The sequence below is a fragment of the Sander lucioperca genome, chromosome 9, assembly GCF_008315115.2.
Source record: "Sander lucioperca isolate FBNREF2018 chromosome 9, SLUC_FBN_1.2, whole genome shotgun sequence".
Classification (NCBI taxonomy): Eukaryota; Metazoa; Chordata; class Actinopteri; order Perciformes; family Percidae; genus Sander; species Sander lucioperca.
Window position 1 is genome coordinate 28247891 of NC_050181.1, and position 20326 is coordinate 28268216.

The 20326-nt window shown below is 40.2% G+C and overlaps 1 long non-coding RNA gene across 3 annotated transcripts in view; it reads right to left on the reverse strand.

Annotated features, from left to right (window-relative positions):
- LOC116042369 overlaps nucleotides 1-20326 on the reverse strand; it is a 46915-nt gene that overhangs the window by 4360 nt on the left and 22229 nt on the right. For all 3 annotated transcript variants that reach the window (XR_004898376.1, XR_004898377.1, XR_004898378.1), the window contains exons 8-10: nucleotides 14231-14290; nucleotides 6772-6869; nucleotides 38-165 (exon numbers count right to left, since the gene is read on the reverse strand). This is a non-coding gene — a long non-coding RNA (uncharacterized LOC116042369). The remainder of the gene's footprint in view (nucleotides 1-37; nucleotides 166-6771; nucleotides 6870-14230; nucleotides 14291-20326) is intronic.

Below are 20326 nucleotides of genomic sequence, written 5' to 3' on the forward strand. Positions count from 1 at the left end.
ATCACCACTGTACGTATATAGTGAGATAGTGTCTGACCTGTGATCTGGATCTTCCTTTTGAAGAGGAGATGATGAGGCTGTTCTTGAACTTTTATGTTCTCTAGTATGAGGCAGCTGTCAAGCAACACCTGCTGGAGCCACATCAACTCCCAACACATCCTGCTCCTGTGGGGAGACAAGTTGCAGGATTGAAATCATGATATGAACCATGGTGAGGATGTTTTTCTAATATATATTATACCGTACCAATGACTTGCACTAATGTCAGTGTTTTCAGTGTTGCCTGAACGTGTACAAACATAGATTTCATTATTTCACTTCAGAGGGGTTAAAATGTCCTTCAAAAGCTTGTTCCTGATTAGCATTAAGGGGAAAATACGTCATGTTTATACAACAACTTCTTGGGTGACATCTTTCTTTTTTATCAAAAAGAAAACTTGTAATTTCCCTCCCTGCATCCCTGCACAATTACAACCATCAGCAGCAAAGTATGACAGACATTTTAATTTACACTATGTACAGTAGATAATAGTGATTAAAGGCGCCTTCTCTCACTAACTGCGAGATGTTCAGAATGTTCATGATGTTAACAGAAAATTAAGTCAACATTCAGTACTATTTAACAAACTGTAACCTACGTAAAGGACCTCATATGCATGTGTGAATACATTTTATTAATCAGTGAGATCCTTGCAGTCTGTTCCACAGGGACTTCATATTTGCCCAGGATAGCAATCTGTTCATGGATGAGAGGAGTCTGAGCCTGTGTCTAAGCCAAATCTCCCTGGAGAGTCTCCAAGAGCTTCAGACTCTCACCAAGCTCCACCAGTGTCTGGAGGGGTGACTTGTTCTGAACTAACATGGAGTGGCTTGCCTGCTTGCATTAGTCAGCTCAGCTTTTGAAAATGTAACATAGCCCAGGCACAGTGACACTCTCCATTTTACTCTTCTGTGATCATTTTAGATATTTCCAGAAAGGGTTATACCAGGTTTTGTTGGAAAATACGAGCTTATGTGGAATATTTCAGTCGAAACAATCCGCTGCTCACTGTGTCATCTTCTCATTACAAATGAAAGTGTTATCAACTGATTAACATCACAAACAAAAAAAATATATATATGTGGTCTGCCTGTAGTTTTAAAAAAAGTTAAGATTGGAGATCATCTTGCGGTGTATCATACAACAACGCAGCTGACAGCACCAGTATTGAGTCTTCCTGGTGAACCCCATTTGCCTTTTCTGTGTACATGGGTATGGAGCAGAGGATAGAGAAAACAGAGCTGCTTAAAGGATATATTATGCTCATTATCAGGTTCATACATGTATTTGGGGTATTACTAGAACATGTTTACATGCTTACATGTTCAAAAAACATATTTTTCTCATACTGTCTTTATATACCTGTAGTCACCCTGTCTGAAACGCTCCGTTTTGGCGCCTGTCTCTTTAAGCCCCCATTATAACCTGTGCAAGGTAGGATTAGCTGGAGGGCTGTGGTATAAGACTGCACCAGTTTTTAGCAAGGCATACCTAATAAACTGACTGTCATGTGTAGAGCGTAGAGGCCAGCACCCTTTTTAAGTCTTGGACTAAAATCTAATTAAATCTAGGCTCTTAAGGCATTTTAAGAGTTAACATGCTATGACTTTTTAGTAGCACAGACAGTCTGGAGCAATGTCAAACAAATTTGGTTACTTACTTGTTCAAACATCAGTTTGTACGCTCAATGGTGTCTTAAGCCCCCAACGTCTCCTTCCAGGCAGCTCTGCGACCGTTGACTTCAAGGCACCTAACCCTAACCTTAACCTAACCCTAACCATTGCCTAATCGACTTCAAGACAGCGCTGCGATCGTTGACTTCAAGGCACCTAACCCTAACCTTAACCCTAACCCTAACCATTGCCTAATCGACTTCAAGACAGCGCTGCGACCGTTGACTTCAAGGCACCTAACCCTAACCTTAACCCTAACCATTGCCTAATCGACTTCAAGACAGCGCTGCGACCGTTGACTTCAAGGCACCTAACCCTAACCAAAACCATAACCATAACCATTGCCTAATCCTAGTGCCTTCAAGGCAGCGCTGCCTGGAAGGAGACATTGGGGGCTTAAAACACTGATAAACAGTGTGTACTCTTGTACTTTGTCAAGAAACAACCACCTACTGTACTGTGTGAGAGAGTTTGTTGACAAAATGAAAATAATAACCTAATTTAAAAGGAACCAAGTCATAAAGACAACCACCTGTACTATCCTGCAATCATGTATAATATCAATACCAAAAAACACAACAAGGAGCAATACAATGCAAACTTCATTTGTGCAATGGAAGAAATCTGACTAGTTTTATTGATGGAAGACTATTATCGACATGGGTGTGAAACCCAAAGTGCTGAGACAGGCTACTGTGTGTACACACGCAGAACAGTGTTGACACTACAGCCATTTACATACCAATGTCTTTGACAAATCCATAAGGCAATAATGCATACTTGCACTGTGGATACATAGTATGCGTATGTGTGCTTAATGTTTGCACAGATTGTGTGACTGGACCTCAATCTATAGATTCCACTGAGGTCACAAGGACAGTGTTGTTTGCTTTAGTCTCCCTGACGCCTCTGTGCCTAACTCATCATTTCTTCTTTGCTTTTCACCACTAACTCTCACTTTCTCTCTTTTCTGAATCATTACAGATACTGCATGCTTCAAAGTGTTGGAAAGCTCCCTGATAGCTCACCTACAGAATCATACAAACATTTTTGTAATGTCCTGAAACTGAAATTCTGAGATCTACATCTACTTTATCATTCATTTTGACTGCTCGACTGCTTTCCATGACGAGCTCTGCATATAAACACTGTGTTCTTTTTGAACTTGAATCAATCTCCACCTTTTTAAACTTGCACTGCAGGTGTTCAACACACAGTAGGAAATACCGAATGGACAAGATTGGACATTTCAGAGTTTACTTGCCCATTTTCATTCTGACAAACTGCATGTTGCAAAATTACTTTTACTACCTCAAATCTCTATTTATTTGCACAAAACAGCTCATATATTATCAATAATACACAGACTTTAAGTGGTTTGTGATGTACTACTGATGTGCTATGTTTGCAGAACTTAATGTTTATTGCCCACAATGACGTGCCTTCAGAAGACCTGAAACTCAGCTAAGCATGCTTGTCCTCCCTATTTTACACCATCTACAAAAATTAACACTGCTCCTTTTTAACTTGTAAAGTCGAAATATTTCACCCCTAAATAATGGTTATAGTAAATTTTGCAGAGACATACATTATTTACACCCTGCAGTTGCTTTTTATTGGTTTAGTATATGTGGTACATCTACCAGTGATTGATGACCATCTGGACAAATACACATGGACATGTGATTTTGCAAGTTAATAAGGATCATTCCAACACAATTAACCAGGCTGCAACAAAATATAAGTTGTGCTGAATGTGTCCTTCAAAAAACAGCCTGCATCACTTGGCCACATATGGAGACTTTGAAGAGGGACAGACCTTTTTGGCCTCCCATGACATACTTAGTCTAGAAATGTGAGCTTTGGAGGATCAGGAATATTCTTTTCTAACATTACCTCTAAAAAAGTGGCAGGAAAAACAAAAAAGGAAGGGGAGAACATGCTATGGCAAGTAACACATGCACACACGCACACACACACACACACACACACACACACACACACACACACACACACTCAGAGACATCTGAAGCTTTGGTTAAAATAGATAGGTGGATGGACAGATGAGAAATGAGAAGAGCGATACAGAGAAAGAGGCATGAAGAAGGGGGTAATGCTCAGGTTTTTACAATGAGGGGGCGTAAAGACTTGCGGATCAATTAAAGAAAGGACGAGCTGGCTAGGGTTGCAGAGGTCACGGAGTGAATATTTTGGAGGGAAAGAGGAGGAGAACTGACTGAAGATGAGATTGTCTGGAATCTGGATCAAGCCTAATTTTAACTTTGCGATTTTATGTGTATGGCGCATTTTGCTCCGTTAAATTCGCTAGATTTAATCAAACCAGCCATAATTCAACCTCAATTGCTATTCAGTCAACGTAGAAAACAGTTATCAGACTTAAATGTGTATAATGCAAACACATGCTAAAGGGGATAAGCCCAAAGATAAAAAGATACCTGATGCAGAGAAGATGTGGTCAGAAGGGTTGTTAAACCAGAAAAAAACAAGAAGATACTTAAGTAAAAGATAGGCGTAACCTATGTGTTGACTTAAATGACATTTGAAAAATCAGCTGAATTAAAAAGAGCATTCACACTCAGCTGGTAAATGGCTGCAGAAAGAATACAAAGAAAACAGAATATAGAAAGAATGATATGGAAAATGTGAAAAGCAGAGTTAAGAGTCCTCTGGAGAGCGATGAAATGGGAAAAGAGAAACTGGAAAAGGGATTGCAGGGAACGATTGGTCAAATATGTGTTCTACACATTCCAATAATGCTGACTACAGTTAGCCATTATTCAATTTTTCTCTTGTTTTTAGTTCTTTTTGTTATCATTTCCAACCAAACAAATGTTGGAAATGGTTGTGTAAAGGCATTGCTATCACAAAACAAACAGCAGTTTCTCTTTTTGGATTCTATTCAAAGGTGTATAAAAGTCGTGAACGAATGTTAACATGTCCCCAAGTGATTCTAGGGAAAATGGTATTGACAGTTATGAGCTAGGTTTTTAAATACAGACCATCCAGCTCTCTACATGAAAGCTAGTAAAGAGACTTTTTATGATGTGGGTTTGTTTTTAACACCAGAGTGAAACTGAGTTTTTGGATCTGGAGAAAACTATCTTGATGTGTGGATCACTGTTGTAACAAATATATTTGCAAACTGTATTCAAGCTCCCAATCCTTTACTGCAATGTTACATGAAGACTATATTGATTAAAACCCTGCAAACAAGGATTGGGAGCTTGGATTCAGTGAGCGAATTCATTTTTCAGGTCTTTTATTCAGCACCCAGCCACAAGAACCTAGATCTGCACACTGCTACTCTCTTGTGGAAAATGTAGTTTCCTTAAGGAAAAGTTATTAAGGGTGAATAATGTCTTCCAAGTAATTTTCTAACCAGGGAGCCATTTAAAGATAAGCTGAACAAGGTTCTTGTATGTGAGGGAGAACTGGACGTGTGGACAGACAGACAGACAGACACACCTACACCTATCACACAGAACCATTGACATTAATATTAACCTCCATGGGATCAATGCGTTCAGCCTTGAGGCAGCAGGACTACTTGAACAAGTCTCTGCTTCTTTTTTTTTCTACAGACCAAAAAGTGAAATCCAAACTACGGCTCCTATCTTGCATAACAGCATTGATTTTTGTGACATAAAGACTCATCAGGTTCGCTCTTCTCTAAGCCAATATTGTTTTATCAAGACCAGCCTGTCCAGAGCACTGAACACTGAGCTGAGTTAATACGTTGTGATATGTGCTATTGTCTCTTTAATGCAGGTTAAAGTCAAACAACATGCATAAGGCATGACTCACATGTCAGTCACGATTTACATCCAACAGCGCTTTCTGTGATCTATGATGCCATCTCACTTTGTGAAGTATTACTGTGTGGGTGAGTGTCTGCGTTTGCATGTGTACTTACAAGATATTTTCCAAGTGTTGTGTGCGTGTTTTTGTCTGTGTGTGTTTTAGGCTGTGTGACAAGGACAAATGGCTATTCTCCTATCCTATCATGCTATATACAAGGTGTTGCCCTGTCTGCATGGGATTTTCAATGTGACTCAGACCTTGGAACTGCAACAAAGCTGGGACATCACACAGGGAAGATAGATGACTTTGTTCAGCGCAAAAATATGAAATTCTTCCCTTTGTATACGTGTGCTTGTTTGTGTCTGAGAAAGAATAATATTAGTAGAACTCCACCGTCTGAAGTAAATGTTAGACCAAGATAAATAAACCCCTCCGCATGAATTTATTGCATATTGTTATTTTGTATTCCTTATGCAAAACTCCCCTGCTGTGTGGACTATGTGTATGATAATGTGCCAGCATGTCTGGCATCATATCTACAAAACACAACACTGCACATGTTGTGTAAGCATGTCTATGTGTTTGCACCCGCTGTCATGTCTGTCTATACAATTATCTTAAAAATGTGGAACCAAATAGTTTATTATTTTCCTGGACTCAAACTTTTCCTGGAGGAGAGATGGTTCAAACTTACACCTGGGAAGATGTCCACTTCCCTTTTCATCCTCTATTCATCTTGACATCTCCTGGATATCATAAATTGTCTCATTAAATCGTTGTGGAAAATAACATCTAATTATCAGTTAAATGAGACTCATTCAACAATTCTATAATTTCCTTTTCAAAAACAAGGCCATGTGTCAGAGCTAATTAAGCTTCACAGTAAACCTAGGACATCTGGTAGGGTTTACAGTAACTCTGCTTATCTTAACTGTTCCAGAATCAATAGAAAGCATGGCCTATTATGGGTTATTGCTAAATGAACCTTGGTCTGTTGACAGATTTGTCCATCTTAGGTCAAGTTCATCAAGTTGGTAAGGAAACTGCTGCTTTGGAAAATGAGTTCAAATAATGGAAAGGTAGAAGAAGCAATATTTCATGATGGGTTGTCGAATCACTAATAAACATGGAGTTTAAAAACAGAAAATAGTAGAGGCAGGTAGATAAAAAGAGTGATTGTGAAGCATATTGTGTGTTTTTTGAGTATCCCCTGGCCCAGCTGGAGGTGTTAGTTACCGTTGCTGGGGTCTTGGGGGCTCTCTGGTGCAGTGGTGCGAGGATCCTGAAGACATGCAGTCCACTTTCTCTGTGAGGCTCATCCATTGCTGCTGGAGCTTAACACACAGCGAGGGAAAGGACAGAGAGCCAACTCATTAGATACAGCTGCATACTTAGTTGGCTAAACCTCTTACAATCCTCTTGGAGTGGCTGAGAAAAGACAAGTAATCCTTAACGACACTAGGAAAATGTATTATCTGCATTATCCTGATTTTTTTGGACTGCACTCCAAACAGCTGGTAGAAGCCTTGTTGTTGGCATCCATCTAGGGCACTGCTCTACTATGTCATCCCTCAAAGCAGTCAAGACTGTTTAGTGGAGTGTAACCATTATACACAAAAAAAAACACAAACAGAACAGCGTTTGCTGTAACAGCTTTGTAGGCAGCAGGGCACGAAGGAATTTCGGAGCTAGAATAACACTGGTGGGCACACTGTTTGGAAATGGTTCTGCTGGTGAGCCTCTTGGTGGTCCTCAAAGCTCCAACTCTTCTGGAATAATAGCAGGGAAAATTCCCATGATGAAACCAATAAAACCAGTGTGAATCACGTGCAAACAATGTGCACTGCTTCAGACAACAGAAATGCTAATGCTATAGCTAATGTTATAAATCTAGTCTAGAAATGCAGAGACATTTCAGTGAGAGCAGGGCTGTAACAAATGTTACAATCACTCTCTTAAAAAGGTTTCTGAGTCGTTTACCTTTGCCTCTCACAACAAAGAAAAGAGAAAAACAAGGTAAATAGAAAAGAGCAGAAAGCAAGGTGAAGAATAAACTGCTCTGCTGTAATATTTAATAAAACAGCCACTTTGAAAATGAAAAACCTACTGTCTGACTTCACTGTATTGTGCTGTTGGTACCTGTTTGGTAACCACCAATCTACTTTGATACACATAATAGACGATGGAGTGTAAAACCTACACACATTAGGCATCTGATGTAGTGAATAGGACATTGTATGTTAAGTAACTGGACATAATCTTGCTATCCATTGAACAGCAACAATTAACGGATCTGGTGAAAAAGGTCAGACCCACTGTAAGAGTGTGTGTACTATATGGGGATGAGGAGAGAAGAGGATTTTGGGAAGCACAAAGAACACTCCTCAAAGGCCTCGTTCTTATTCTTCAAACATCCCCTCTTCTCTATTTCTCAGTCCCTCACTCCCTTCCTCTCCTTGCAGTTCTGCAGATCAGAGAGGAGCTCATTACATAGGGATATCATGACTCTAACATCTCAAATACAACAAGAGGGCCTCATATCCTTTCTCTCACTCTCTGCTTTGAATTACTGCAGACATGCCTTATCCAGACAGCATCAGGCCAACATACATTCAACACTTTCCTATTCAAATTGTGGGAGTAGAGAGCACATTCCCACCGAGATTCAACATGCTGCTGTCTCTCAACTCTTCCTGTACACATTTGTCTCGAGACAGTATCTCTCTCTCTCGCTCTCTCTCTCTTACTTGCCGTCTGCACTGCTGGACCTAATTCCGTAGGGGAGTAATTTAGCTCTCACTCAAAATTCCAGATCCAAGTGCCAATCTCCAGATTTTATGGCTTTCATGGGGATAAGGCACAGCATGCAGATTAAGCCTCTGCAAGGAATTTTGTTGGTGAGGAAAGAGGGTGACTATTCTGAGCCAGTTTAGATCTCTTTTGCAGATTCCCTCTGTCTCTCTCACATCTGTCTGTATACCTAGAAGCGCACTGCAAGGCTTTTGACTTTGGCCTCCACAGATCTTGACATTGGCTTGCTGTCAGCCTGATCTTAAACCCTTGGGGAGGAGTGCAGTGGCAATCCCTGCCAATGTGCATTAAGTTTTCATTAGGCATGCTCAACCTGCCGCGGCTCCAGCTGCCCCCCGGCAACTCATCCCAAGGCTTTTATTATTGTTTTTGAACTGTAGGCCAACAGCAACCCATGTACGGAAGCTCAACAGTGTCTATGTGCATGCATGTACTGTATCTATATGTGTTTATGTGTCTGTCATATCTAATAAACTTTCCATTCTAACGGTTAATGACTATTCCTCCCTGATGAACCGTTAAATGAGTGCAGATGAAAAGACAAACATATTCACATGCTTACACTTAAGCACACATGCTTGAACTGATACACATACATGTACTACACACAGGATTCCCTCTGGTCATAACTAAGTGCTGAGGGGGAAATTCAGCACGGCATTTATCTTTCCATTTTATGACCTTTGTGGAGCCTCACACCAGATTCCGCCCAAACAGCCTATGCATCACGGCCTGGACTGCAGCCAGGCTGCTTCACTGCTGCTCTGCTGCCTTTATTTCAAACATAGGCCAGAAAATGCAGATGACAGAATGACGACAGCTAAGCAGCCAGTAAAACACAGGAGAGTGTGGGTGAGTGAGTGACTGAATGAAAGAGGTAATTAAAAAAAGGGGAGACGGGTAAGATACCACAATAAGAGCAGAGCAAGAATGTAAATACAGGTGGGGAAGACAGAAATATTATGTGAAATAGAGTAATGGAGGCAAAGTGCAACTCTGTCTAAACTGTGTTACTACAGAGCTACAGCTACTCTTGTACTTGCAGTCTATATGGGCCCTTCAACAATACCTGCATTCCCAACCTGACATATAAGACGATAAATGCTTAATGTAATATGCCTAATGTGTAATTTAGTGTGATCTACATCAAATAAGCCTTCCTAGTATAAAACACTTGGCTCCCATTTTATAATGCCATTGTTTTTGTTTAGCATACTGAAACCAATATCCCTCATTAGGCCCATGTCTTCACAGTAAACTAGACCTAATCAAGTTGTCCCACTTGTTTATTGAACACAAGCACCAACAGATGCTGCCTCACACACATCTTTGTGTTGCTATACTTAAGAGAACCACTGTTAGAAATTTCCACCAGCCCCTAGACTTTAATCCGAACCTTGTTTTTTATGGAGAGCATGAGAAATTCTTTATTCTTTAAAAAACATTTATGTATCCATGGAAGGTTAACTACGCACAAGGTTAACTACGAACAGTGATGACCTACTTTACATTCATAAAGTTGCACACACATTCCCCTGAAAGCTGTTGAATACAACCACAGTTTTCACCAGATGCACACTTCAAAGATTCCAAGAACAAACATAATTTCTGACCTCTAAATGGGCCTATTGCAGCAAATAGGATTCAGGTGCTTTGCTCAACTTACAGGCTATACTTGCCCTAAATGCCAAAAGATACAAAAAGATAATGGTTCATACAGTGACAATATTACTGTACACATGTCCTTATTAGCAACAAATTCTCACACACACACACACACACACACACACACACAATTGGAGCAGGACAAGATTATCTCATAACTAAAACTGCTAAGGCAGCAAGTGTGTCTCTGTGTCTGTCAATGTGTGTGTATCTGGGGCTTCACTTTGCAGAAATGCCATGTAAGATCTTGTATTGCCAGCTGAGAGAAGAAAAATGTTTAATGGGAAATGTTTGAGAGACTGGGCATTCTGACAAACCATCACAAAAATGATGCCTTTTCTCGTTGTTATGTAAAAACGTATTCGTCAAATGTCACAAAGGGGATCACTGTTTCCTTTAAGAAGAAATGTCAGGCAACAGTCTGCTGGCATTAGCTGTGTTTGTGCATTCACTTGACCTTAGACTGGGGCCCTTCTTAGGTTATGAACATTCACGTCATGCATGGCTAGCCAGATTTGGGCACTCACAGAAGAAAATTGCTGCTAGAGGAAATGCGCATATCCAATATAGTGTATATCATATTTAATCATAAGTATAATATTACTGGTGAAATGGTATTGAACTTATAATCTATTTCATTTAGGTGCAATACTGCGGGCGAAAAAGTCCTAGGCCTATACTACTAATCCCATTCAGGCTGCAGCACCATCATTAACAGAATTATAATTCATGATCTTTTTATGGGTTTACATCATTTACCTGCAATACTGTGGAACTCCTTTTTAATGTCTCTTACTGGTTTGTGTCCAGGAACCACTACAAAAGCGAGTCACACTCTTCTGATGGCGCTTTGCTATACAGTGGCTTTACTAAAATGCTCCGCATCACCAATGTTGTAAAGAAAACTGCTGTTTGCAAAAAAATGTAATGCGACACAAATAATGTGCTGGGATGTAGAGCATGTCCACGATGGGTGACGTTAGTGATATGAGGACGGATAAGGTTATGTAGGCTACATAACTGATAGACTGGGAAGAAAAACAATACCGCTCAAATAGGTAGTTATCAGGGGTCTCACTTCGCCACTTCCCATGCAAAGGTTGTGATTTATAAAAAAACTAACTTGATGGGAGAATGTGCGGTCCTCCACGCAAACTCTGACCCATGCGTACGCACATTTTGGAGACAAAATAGGAATTGGCGATGCAGATGGTGAGGTGGTGAACTGAAGTCAGACTGCAGAAAGTAAATGGGAATAACGATTACTCGTAATATTTTCAAGTATTGACGCCTCACGCACATTTTTTCACTCCATATCATCCACATTACCATGAAGGTTAAATCCAGCAGTGTTATTTGCGCTTGTACTGAGTGATAATTGTTCCATAAACACCTCCAATTCAAATCTTAAATAAAAATTTGCTCTTAATGTTTAATCGGCGCTGTCTCGCCATCACATTGTCCGCTACGGAGCGCAGGAGGAGGGGATAGCCCGACTGCATGGATTACAGGATAGCATAAAATACTTAATACTTTGCATATATCATCAAATGTCAAAGTCTGAAAATACAGCCGTTAAGCTCTCGTGTAATTGTTACCCTTAATGTCCTCGTTATCAGTCCGAACTTTAATACTGTTTGTGACAAAACCATGAAGAAAAGTGTGTTTGTCTGTTACACTTTCTTTCATCTTCAAATTCTATCTTGGGATGGGGGATACCACTAGTTGATGCTGTGTTGACAAGGTGTTAACAATCCCAAATTGTTGCAAACATAAATACTGCGGTGACCCCGTGCGTAATGCTGCTGGCCCTGCAGGAGGACTACGCTAATGGAAGAATCAGGAGAAAAAGAGGCTTCAGGGACCATGACGATGACTGGCTAATATGCCGATTTAGATTCCCTAAAGCTGAGCTCTTGGATCTATGTACTGAATTGGGTCCAGTAGAGAGGGCAACGTGCCAGAACCGTGCCATCCCAGTCCAAATACAGGTCCTCGCCACTCTGGGGGCAACCGGCTGTTTCCAGAGGGAAATGTCAGACAGCTAAGTGTTTTTTTTATTTTTTTTTTTATAAATATTATTTATAATCTTCAACTTTATCACTAAGGCTTGTTTGGATATAATATATAGTTCTGTTTAATCTTATTATATACGTCTGGTATATCGAAGCTGTCCCCGAGTGCCGTAATGCCTGCCGTTTTGGACGTATTATTAATACATGTAGTTATAGATCAGGTTTCCCTACACTGTGCAGGAACAGGCCGAAATTATAATTCAATTTTCAGCAATTCCTGAACGAAGTTTTTTGCTTTTTCTCCGCCAGTCATCATGATTCGGTCTAACAACTGCCAGTGTCATTCATATACTGATCAGCATTCACAAGGTGCTTGGCATTGACTATTTATGGTTAAAAATGGGCGCGTACAGGGCGGCATAAGAGGTGGATTCAAGTACGCACACTTGTAGGTAATCTCTGATTTATAAAGGGAACATTGCTTACAGGTGTGCGTACACACGGTTTTATAAATCTGACATTTTTTTGGCATACGCCATTTTGGGTTTTTGGGCGTACACACACTTATAGTAAGGATCCTACGCACAGTTTTATAAATGAAACCGCTGGAAATTAAAATGCGCCGGGGCCTCAATATCATCTCCCGACGTATGTTTAACACCCTGCGAAGTAGGCTAATAGAGCTTCTTCATCAACAGAATCGTCGACAAAAGGAAATGCCATGTTTTGAGAAAAAACACGTTTTATAGTCTTAGGCTATGTTTAGATGGAAACGATCTGAAGAGAAAATGCAAAAGTGGCGTTGCATTCTCACTTTTTATTCCGCGTTTAGACAAGAGTTTTGGGGGGGGAAATCTGTGTGCATATGGTGACGCAAAAGTGTGTGAAATTCGATGTAGTATGCACGCCAGGCGGCTAGGTGGCACTGCCACACAACACCACCAAGGCCACGCACCTACGTAGAACCTTCCTTCTACTTCTCTCCTTAGTAGCGCAAAACCAAAACATGTCGAAGCGAACAACAAAAGCTGACAATTTTGTCTGGAAAGATGAGGAGGTGGAGTTGCATGTTTGTCTGATGATGACCGGCACAGTCGCCCGTGATATGCCACAGCACAGCACCCACGGGAGCACTACCAATATCCTGAGCCTCGCAGCCCTTCAGCCGCTGCTTGAGAGCGAGAGGCAGCGGGCAGAGGAGGCTGAAGCAGACCCTCCTCTGGCCGCTGCCACCTGCTCCCTCTCTTTATCTTCATCCGTAACGTTGTAGCCTACTCTGGCTCAAATGAATAGCCTACATATGGTCATCAAACTATAACAACCTTATCACATTGTCAAAATCATTTAAATATTGAGCCATTACATTGAAAATCTTTTAGATAACAGGAGCCTATAATTGATGTAGCCTAATCCATAACAACAGACTACCTGGACACCTTTTTCTTGTCTCTCTCCACACCGCTGTTTTCAGACTTTTGCGTTTTAGCCCTTTAGACAGTAACGCGACGGTGGAGCGTTTTTAAGATTTCCACTCTGGAGGGTGGTTTCACTTTTTTGCGTTTTTAAGCCCCAAAAACGCCGTCACCGTATAAACGAAAGGCACATCCGATAAAATATTTTGACGTTTTCACCCGCGAGTGTCATCGTGTAAACAAACTCAGAGTTTTCACTAAACCTGTTTTCTGAAACGGGCCCCTGCTCTCCCATATTGCTTGTTTTGTTAAAATCCCCATTTACAAAATGTTTGTGATTATAGCAGGGGCAGGGTGGATTGTTGAGGTACAGTATAAGCATGCATGCAATCTGCCACCGTGTGCTTTTGGATACCTCCACCAGGAGTCGACAAAGTCAGACAGTTTCAAATCAGTGTATAAGCCATACATTATATCATTTTTTTGTAAGGATATAGTTAATCATGTACAGCAGCTAAAGTATTAATGATGATGCTGATTTAACATATGTAGCATTACCTAAAGCTACCTATTAGTCACACCAACATTTGTGTGTGCACGTATGAAGGTTGTTATAATGCTACTAATGCCAATAATTCTGATGTCTAAAGCAAAAAAAATACATCAGGACATTCAATATCACACATATTCCAAGGACTGATATTCCAATACTGATGCATTAGACTTCCTAATACAGCATGTTTATATTCAGTTCAGTGTTGTGTACTGTATACAGTAATTGTCAGAGCTTACCAATAGAAGTGCCCCGAGGATATTCTTTGTCTCAGACATGAAGTGAGCCTTCTGAAGCACCTGGAGGGGAAGCAAAGGGACAAGGGACATAGGTCAAAGAAGGAGGGCTTCAGTTAAGACCATAAACAGGAACTGTTCCAGCTCTACAAACAAAGCATGTTCACAGTATTATGCTTTCATCAAAACTGTTGTCGATTACATTAAAGTAAATACGAAGAAGCCACAAAGCCAATGAAAAGCAGCACTGCCTGGCTCCTTTTCTAGCAGAACACAGTGCTTTCAAGTTAAAAGTAGTTTATCGTTTTAGGAGGGCACACTAAAGCTTTGATTTGTAGCCAACACCTGATTGGGCCTGACCCATTGCCAAGGGTACAGGACCGACTGGACTCAATCTCATTTGAAATGCCTCAGGCTTGATCAAGTTTGGATTCATGTTATTCTTTTTTTCCTTAAATAGTAGCACATGAAGCAACGGCTTGCAATAACATCGTCAATCTACCTCCGTGGCCAGCACTATGTGTGACATTTAATTGCTGTGGGTTAACATGCATGTAGCAAACACAGATAAATGCATAAAACTAGGACCAGGACAATTTGATTTGTCCTCACAAAAGGGAACGTCTGAGTTATGGATCAACATTGACATTGATTACGGTCAGCATGGACAAAAGATGAGTGTGTGTTTTAATGTTGATTGTGGAAAAAGCTGTAGCCATCAAATCTGCAGAGTGCACATATTTTGACTGTATAGTTGTCAGCAGACTAATGAAGAGGAAATAAGTGTAATGACAACCAGATTAAAAATAGCAAAACTAACAGTTAAAAGGCTGGGAGTAGTTGTTAATCTAATGAAGCCGCTGTGTGGTGGGGGTAGCATCTGGGAGGGCAGAACTACAGATTCTGTTGCTTCTGTACAGTTAAGTGACAACAATGGAAGCATCGCCAGACAGTCAATTGAATTAAAAATATAAAACAAAAACAAATGAGTGGCACACATAAACATCCCATCATTACAGTAAAATCAGCTTTTAATGAGGTGTAGCAACCAACGTTTCCATAAACAGCATGTGTTTAACAGAGAGAGAAAAAAGATGTGTTGAAGACACGCTGTTAGTTTCTGTGCCTCTTAAAAAGCTCTATTTATCAACACATGTTCTAGATCTCATCTCGTTGTCTAGTCTCTTATGGAATCAGTTATGTAATGCACTGAGATTTCCTAACAGTTATCGCAGTGTCATCGCATGCCATTTGTTCCTGGAGGTGTTGTGTAATCTAGTTAAACAGATGCCAATCTATTGAATTCGATTACACTTTTACTATTGAAGACAAACGTGTCTAACTCAGTGCTTAAAACACTACCTAACTACCAAACTATGTACTGTGTCATGACCTTCAAAAAGAAAAAGAAAAGCAGAGGTGTAAAGTACTGTCTGAGAGAGGATCAGTACCTGGGGCTTTATTTCTTAATCATGAGAAGGTAGTTTTCATGAGCAGAGGGTAAAAAAATTATAGTATATCCAAGTTTCACAGTCAAATACAGCAACATACATATATTATCCATTTCATTGTTCACAGGAGACCGTTGCTAGGGTTGCATTAAGCTCCTTTCTCATATTTCAAACATAATAAAAGAATCTCTTATTCCAAAGGGAATGGGAAAATCATATCTGTGTACAATTAAAGCTCCCCTACTGTTGTTAGTTTTTGTTCTCTGTGTTTCCGGATGGGAATAATAATTTTAAACTGAGTGTGAGCTCTCACTGTTTTTGTATTTTGTGTACATGTGTGTGTTTGTATTTTTTACCAGAGGCAAAGCAGCAACAGCTGTGTTTAATAGTGACCAGGCCGCCAAGGCCACAGCTGGACCAAAGCCACAGATACAGAAACATGCTGGTTGGGGATCAGGGGGAGGTTTGGTTTGGCCTGTGTAAGTCTGGTTTAGTCTGGGCAGCCACAAGATTTTGGAACCCAGAGCAGCTCTGTGATGGTCTACTCTGTGCGCGAGTTGGCCTTACTTGGCCTCCATTCACCACATTCAACTACTATGTGTGAGAAAAGGCATGTTCTCCCTTCCAGTGTTCCCAAGTATGGAGATGTGACTCTAATGTTCTTTACAAGTCAAAAGTTCATGTTCAAGAGCTTTTTGTCTGTCGGCGTGAAAAGACCTCCTCTTGACTGTACTGCACTGACCCTGATCTCTCACTGTTTGGTCGCCATTTCAGCAGTTTACATTAACAGTCTGTGTATCTGTGTGTAGTCTGCGTGTGAGAGAGAGAGACAAGGAGAACATAAAAGAAAGAAAGAAAGAAAGGGTGATAAACAAGAGTGCACGTGCATCCACTAGTTTTTGGTTTTGGACATGGGTCCATCCAATTTTTCCCAGTTTTGGTTCAAGCACAGGTTGCAGTGCTACAATTTTATTGTTTTCTTTGTCTGTTCTGTGTCTTGTGTTTTGTTGTTTCTCGGTATGGAGGGGTAGAAGTTTTTCATTCAAATGAAGACAAAGCAGTGACAAGCCTCAAGGTCATATTTTAAAAGTTAAAGGAAACCCAAAATTACGAGTTAGTAACGAAGTTCGGTGTAAATTGTGTTGGCGGTCTAATTGCCACCCTGTTATTATATTACTTTTACATTATGATCCCCATTTCTGGTTCAAGCTCTAGGTTTTAAAGTGTTTTAATTGTTTTGTAACATACAGGAAAACGTCAAAATACTGTATGAATGACTGATCTATCGTGTCTTTGATGCATGATTGACAGGTAATAAGTCTAAATAGTTTGTTGAGAGAAGGTGACTTGCTGACCTCTAGGTACATGATGAACAGCGGAAAGACTCTTAAAGGAGAAACCTGTTAAAGTTGAATAGATTATCACCATAAAAATACCAAAGAACTTACTCAAAAAAAGGAGGAAAAGCAATATTTACATACACGGTGCATTTCCGCCAGAACTGGGTACAAAACAAACTGGGCTGGTAAAACTTATTTAGTGTTGGAATTTCGTGGAGCTGAACATGACTTTTTTGTAAATTGACCTGGGACCTCATTCTTAACCTAAACCTATTTTACTAGCTGTGGCTTTAGGCAGACATGTAGTGTTACAGTAAACAGATTGCTGGTGACATCCACCTATCCACTTCCTATGGATGACACACACACACACAGAGTCAAACACAGACCTTGTTCAGCCATTCATTGAGATGTGGATATGAATATGACGTATAAGTTGGTTAAAGGTGTGAGTTATCAAAGTTCATCTGGCACTTGCTCATGGCTCTGTTAACTTTACACTAAACACTGTGGTCATATATTGCCATAGCAACTTCAGCAATGTGGAGTTGTGTGGGACTTTAAGTATATTTCCATGCTCTTGATTTTATTTGAATCTAATAGAAACACCCCTACACGACTGACACAAGCCAGAATAAACTGTGATGATTTTTAACGGTTATGTTTTTTGTATTTTCAGAATTTTTTGTAATACCACATGCACTACAAAATATCACAGTACATTACACATATAGAAATGTATGTACTTTCTGTGACAGTTTAATTAGTTTTTTACTATCGCCAATCACATACAGATATTGTCACTGATGATGGTACCTTTATATTTTCTGCTGTCAGACAACTACACAAGTGTAAAAAAAAAGAGAGAGATTTGATTAAGATTCTCAAAATGCTAAAATCCCAGTCAATTACCTGTGGTTGATTAGAAGGAGCAGTCTCCAGCAGACTTGACCTCTGAATAAGTGAGGACACAAACAGAGGTCTTACCACGCTATTATAACTGAACAGAACCATGGGTGAGTAGGATTGGGTACTAAAACCTATACAACCGGTATCTATTGGACTGAATGACATCACATATTTCAGTGGCTCATTTCGGTGACACTTCTAAGACTGCCCTCTGGTGCTCCGAAACGGATGTCACAGGCAACAGAAGCATCACTGCAAGTGAGGCTTGTTAACATTACACTTGGCCGCAGGTAACGTTAGCCTTAGCTATCTTAAACATGGTTAAAATTAGGGCTGAACGATTTTTGAAAATAATCTAATTGCGATTTTTTTCCCAAATATTGCGATTTCGATTCGATTATTTTTTTAAGCTCTTTGTCTTCTGTATTATTCAACAAAGACAAACAATAAATCATTTTATAGTATGAACACACAATTACACACTAGACAGTTAAACAAGTAAAAATATAGTATATATACACACACACACACACACACACACACACACACACACACACACACACAACAGTGTAATTTTTTACAGTGCACAGAGAGGAGCTGCCTCCAGCCCCTCCCCCTCGTGAAGTGCACTTGCTCAGAGAGGCTATCGTTGCGTTAGCTAGTTGCTGGTGTTCTTGCCGTGGGATTAACTGTACTAATAAAACCGTTGAAACACCGCGGCCACGCTGCTGTGAAAGCTCCCCGAACGTCATTTATCAGAGTCTGGTTGTTACCCCTCTCAGTGGCAGCTCCTCCACTCCATATCTTTATAACGGAGCTAACCGCTAACCGGAGCTAACAACTAATCAGAGCTAGTTGCCAACCGAGCCTTCAGTTCTGCGTGTCTGTATCTATTAACTGCACGTATGGACTCGAACCAGAATAAAACCCTTCATTTTATTAAAATGGCTGTAAAAGTTTTAAACTACAACTCAGAGTTGTTTGAATGACAGAAATCAGCTCAAGGTACTGTGTAGCGTTGGCGTGCTAAGTTGATGCTTTCTCTGCGGAGTGCAGACTGATTTGCTCTCGCGAGTCATGTGAACAAATCGCAGCCTTTGCGATTAGGAAATCGCGTTTTAACATATCGCGATATTATCGCAAATGCAATTAATCGTTCAGCCCTAGTTAAAATGCTTAAAGCTTAACGGTCTAAGGCCAGCCACACACTGGCTGCGTGGCGTCAGCGTGTCAGCTGTGTGGCGTGTCCGTTTTTATTTCGGCTCCCATGTTAACAGGTTAGAGCTTGCACACTGCCTGCGTGACACGCACGTCTCAGGCGCGTCTCGAGCCGCGCCGAAAACGCGTGCATGCTAGACATAGAACCGACGCCTATTTTTCACGCGCTTCAAGCGTTTCCTGGCAAAATAGAATAGGAAAAGATGTTTATATGTCATTTTGACACGGATACATATTAATAAATGACATGTTGATGTTTGAAAGTCTCTAGGTTTTGATATAAATGCAGATATAAATGTAATTTAAAAAAAAAAAATAATAATAATTATTGATTTTCAAATATTGCACCTGTCAATACAGAACGAAATATTCTGTATATATATATATAATATATATTTATGTTTAACATGAAGTATTCTACTGCTTAAGTGTAGTAAATCAATGGGAAACATACATGTGTACAGGCAAGGCTAGCAGCGGCAGCGCGGTGTCAGACATGTTTCTGGTGCGTAAAGACATAGAAAAATCCACGCAGCTGACATGCAACAGAAACAGTCGACGCAGCCAGTGTGTGGCCGGCCTAAAGTGTAGCTGTATTTCACTCGAAAAGATTCCAACACAAGGACGTGCACACAGGCCACTGTCAGAGTCGCAGATGTCAAAGAAATAATGCCGTCGGGACTTCATGGTGCATTCAGGTGCACTTCGTAAACTCTGAGAAACTTAAGTGGTTGTTAAAAAGTACCCTTTGCCATCTAGTGGTTCTTCTTTCTGTTGTTTAAGATCAATTCACTGGTGAAATACATTATTGTTATTACATTTAAATAAATTATTTAAATTATAAATTATTTAAATGATGATTAATAAATTATGTAAATGTGACCATATGGCCTTAGTGTGATGCATTCCAAAAAAATATGGGGGCAATGGTTATATCACACTTACCATACCATGTAGCCTATCTTTTTAAAGAATAATTTGAAAATGTCAATGACAGGTCAGGGCATAAAACCTATGATCTATTGATCACTACGAATCAAGACTCCATAGTCTGAATTTGAGGAATCGTAACACCCTTAGGCCGGCTACACACTGGATGCATGACGTGAGCTGATTACAGCAAAGACAACATCGACAGTATTGATGGCAACATAGGCCTACAGACTATTTCGTTCTGTATT